This window comes from Limulus polyphemus, unplaced genomic scaffold (assembly GCF_000517525.1).
Source record: "Limulus polyphemus unplaced genomic scaffold, Limulus_polyphemus-2.1.2 Scaffold58, whole genome shotgun sequence".
Classification (NCBI taxonomy): Eukaryota; Metazoa; Arthropoda; class Merostomata; order Xiphosura; family Limulidae; genus Limulus; species Limulus polyphemus.
This window is the reverse complement of record NW_013665668.1, coordinates 725,299-729,293: the sequence shown is the minus strand read 5'-3', so window position 1 is coordinate 729,293 and position 3,995 is coordinate 725,299. Positions and strand designations below refer to the sequence as shown.

Below are 3,995 nucleotides of genomic sequence, written 5' to 3'. Positions count from 1 at the left end.
TATAATAATAATAATAATTTAATCCTAGTGTCAGGACCGGCCGTGCAAGTTAATGCTATTCTGATTTCAGTATAATAATAATAATAATTTAATCCTAGTGTCAGGACCGGCCGTGCATGTTAATGCTATTCTGATTTCAGTATTATAATAATAATAATTTAATCCTAGTGTCAGGACCGGTCGTGCATGTTAATGCTATTCTGATTTCAGTATAATAATAATAATAATTTAATCCTAGTGTCAGGACCGGTCGTGCAGGTTAATTCTATTTTGATTTCAGTATAAGAATAATAACAATGTAGTCCTAATGTTAAGATCAGAGATGCAAACTAGTCCTATTCTGATTTCACTATAAGAACAATAACAATTTAATCGTAGTGTCAGAACCGAAATGTAGGTTAATTTTTGGTTTGCACAGACATAACTAACAGTTTGGTTTACAAGTTCTTTGTTGCTCACGATTTAATTCTGACATAATTGTGTGGGGGTAAACATTCAATAAAAAACAACGGTACGGTAATTAGGTATGTAAATGTTACTCTGGAATGAGAGAAATAAATACATCTCTCGTCTTTTTCTAGATAATGAACGTAACGCCACGTGAAGCTCAACCTGTCATTTTCACGAAGATAATACTGGATATGGAGAGACCAAAGTTTTATTCAAGCAAGAAGGTGTAATTTTAGATATTGGAAAATCAAACGCTAACACTATAAAAAAAAAGAAAGTTAAATTACGAATAAAAGATCAAATGTTTGCTTAACTTCTTTAGAAAAAATGGAGTTCTAATGTTGGATTATAGAACGCTTGTCAAACATCATAAAAATTTAATAGTGGAAATGGAAGATCAAACTTATATTAACCTTCGTCGAGAAAGGAGATTTAATATATGTAGGGTGTTTATATTGTCTTTTACTCACCACAGTAAACCTATCTATATATATGTGTGATTGGTACTGCCACTAATGATGGATCTAATGATGAATAGATTGATGTTTTTAGCGCAAAACTATAAACTGAATTATTTGCGTTCTGTCCATTGCGGGATTCGAAGCCCGGATTTTGCATCGTCGGACCGCAAACTTACCGCTGGTTCACTGGGACCCGTTAAATAGAGAAAGGTCAAAAGCTGCATTTAACTTTGTAGATGAATAATGACAAGTTTGAATGTAGGTAGATCAAATGTATTGTCAAATATCATATAAAATAAAGTTATATTAGCAACAGAAGATCAAAGTTTTGTTCAACTTCGTAAAGAAAAATGATTCAACAGAATACAGACGATGAAAGGCATTTAATTTTGATTTTAATGTATCAGCTAAAAATAACAAAGAGTGGATTCTTCATCATTTCCTGTTACGAAAACAACTGTATATCTTCGGGCTTAAACGCTTGATATGGAAAGTTGTTATAGTTGCAATAAAAAAAATAAATAAATAATGGAATTAACCTTAAGATTAATACAGATATTAGCGAAATCCAAAGCAAGTAAGATACGATAGAGTATTAAGTACTTTACTCTTATACACGTTAATATTTTCTCTGTCACCACACCGGGGGCGTGCATGGCCTGGTGGTTAGGGGTCTCGACTCTCAATCTGCGGTTCGTGTGTTCGAATCCCATTACCGACGAACTTTGTTCTTTGAGCAGGAAGGGTGCCCTATAATATGATGTAATTCCACTTTTCGCTAGTAATGAGTAGCCCGAGAGATGACGGTGGGTGGTGATGACTAGCTACCTTCCCTCTAGTCTATCATTTTTAAATTAGGAACAGCTAGCGCAGATAGCCATCGAGTAGATTTACGCGAAATTCAACAAAAATAAACAAACAAACAAGTCACTGCATAATTTTTCACGTTTAAGCACATGTAAACGCATAAACATATATCAATCATAAAACTAAGAAACACTGGGATGGATCGCTAATTTCAGATAAAAGATATATATATATATATATACATATATATCACTCAATATGAAATTCCTGGCAGCGCTTTCTCAGTAGCGCTCATCTCAATAGACTAATGAGGCCGACAAGGCAAGACTTCACGCTGAAGCAGGAAGATGTGCCAGGCTAATTATGTCGAGAGAGAGGGTCTATTCACATCATGCAGATACTGATGATGAAGTAGGCGAGAGTACTGCTATCCACAGCACGTGTGGAGATGGAATTCATGTATTTCTGCTCGGCTCTTAGTCTATACAGAGAGAGGAGGGGGGTCAGGAGAAAGAAGGGGAACCACGTGATCAATTAAAATCTGGGCTCTTGGTTGAAAGTAAAGACGTAACTCCAGTGGGATCCAATCCACATCAAACAAAGCAAGAAGAGACCGGAAATTGGGGACCATTATCACGAAGAAGGAAAGCAGGCGAGAAAAGCTTCCAGCCAAAGAAGGACACATCAGGCAGTGAGAGAGATAACAGCTCGTGTAGGCTGCTTATACATATGTATGTAGTAGAAAAGCTGTCGTAACTACCATTACACAGATCGGGATGGAACATCAAGCAGTCCAGGATCACATTAACTTGCTATTGTCTCGTTATTAAAAGCTTCGAACGAACATCCAGAGACCAAGGTTTGCCTGACTTGCAACACAAGATGAATGATCTTTTATTCAGTTGTAAATGAGTGCAACATTTTTGTTCTAGAGCTGTAGAATTGTTAGTTAGACTTCCTATAAATCTGGAAGTAGTGAATAAAATACACGATTAAAACATCTGTAACAAAAGCATTGACTTCCAAATGGATCAAAACGTGATCTAGTAATGATTAATATGAGTTAATCCATTCTCGTGGTCTTTTACCTTTTCCCATTATTTCATTGGGTTAACAAACTACTTAAATTACTTATTATTTTCGGAGACGCTTCATCCTGAATTTCTTTATATATTAGCACGTAAAATATTGAGTAATTTTAATGCCTTCCATGAAGTTCATTCGTTTTCGTTGATGCTGAGTTCCCATTGGTTGATATCATTACTGAATAGAAATACTGTAACAATGATGCCATTAACCAGGAACTGTAAGCCAGGATAAAGTCCAAAAATGTAAATCGTCTTTAAATAAGTTCATCAAAATACTTCATTTAAATATCTAGCTTATTAAACAATGGAACAAATCCCTTCTTCAGTTATATAAACTTGGATAAATTCTCTTCTTCTTCAGTCACAGAAACTTGGATAAATTTTCTTCTTCAGTTATATAAACTCGGGTAAATTCTCTTCTTCAGTCACAGAAACTTGGATAAATTTTCTTCTTCAGTTATATAAACTCGGGTAAATTCTTTCTTCAGTTATATAAACTTGGATAAATTCTCTTCTTCAGTTATATAAACTCGGGTAAATTCTCTTCTTCAGTTATATAATCTTAGATAAATTCTCTTCTTCAGTTATATTAACTTGGATAAATTCTCTTCTTCAGTTATATAAACTTAGATAAATTATCTTCTTCAGTTATATGAACTTGGATAAATTATCTTCTTCAGTTATATAAACTTGGATAAATTATCTTCTTCAGTTATATTAACTTGGATAAATTCTCTTCTTCAGTTATATAAACTCGGGTAAATTCTCTTCTTCAGTCACAGAAACTTGAACAAATTATTTTCTTCAGTCACAGAAACTTAGTCAACTGAATTTTATAAGATTGATATTTATAAAACAGGCAGAAAATCTTGGCCATGCATACACAGAGGATAAAAAAAAAGCTATAAAAGCAACTGTTCAAAACCAGGTGAAGAAGTAATTATTAATTTGACATCAGATTCAAACGGAGTCGCATTTCACTAAATAATAAATATATATATTTATGTGTGTAATCTACTTTCTCTAGACAAGACACTGTCCACCGTCATTAAGTCGAAGTGCCTTTGGAAAATTCATCAGAATGTTTTTGTTTCTGGTATTAAAATCAAAATAGCTTGTAAACCAAACTGTTAGTTATGTCTGTGCAAACCGAACTTGTAAACCAAACTGTTAGTTATGTCTGTGCAAA

The 3,995-nt window shown here is 33.9% G+C and overlaps 1 protein-coding gene and 1 long non-coding RNA gene across 7 annotated transcripts in view; one reads left to right on the top strand and one right to left on the bottom strand.

Moving 5' to 3' along the window:
- Nucleotides 1-1,229, top strand: part of LOC111087068 — a 66,892-nt gene extending 65,663 nt beyond the window's left edge. The window contains exon 2 of the long non-coding RNA XR_002611792.1: nucleotides 582-1,229. This is a non-coding gene — a long non-coding RNA (uncharacterized LOC111087068). The remainder of the gene's footprint in view (nucleotides 1-581) is intronic.
- The window catches only part of LOC106464217 (transcription factor Sox-3-like), a 231,838-nt gene that overhangs the window by 116,772 nt on the left and 111,071 nt on the right, over nucleotides 1-3,995 (bottom strand). The gene's annotated exons all lie outside the window — the stretch shown is intronic.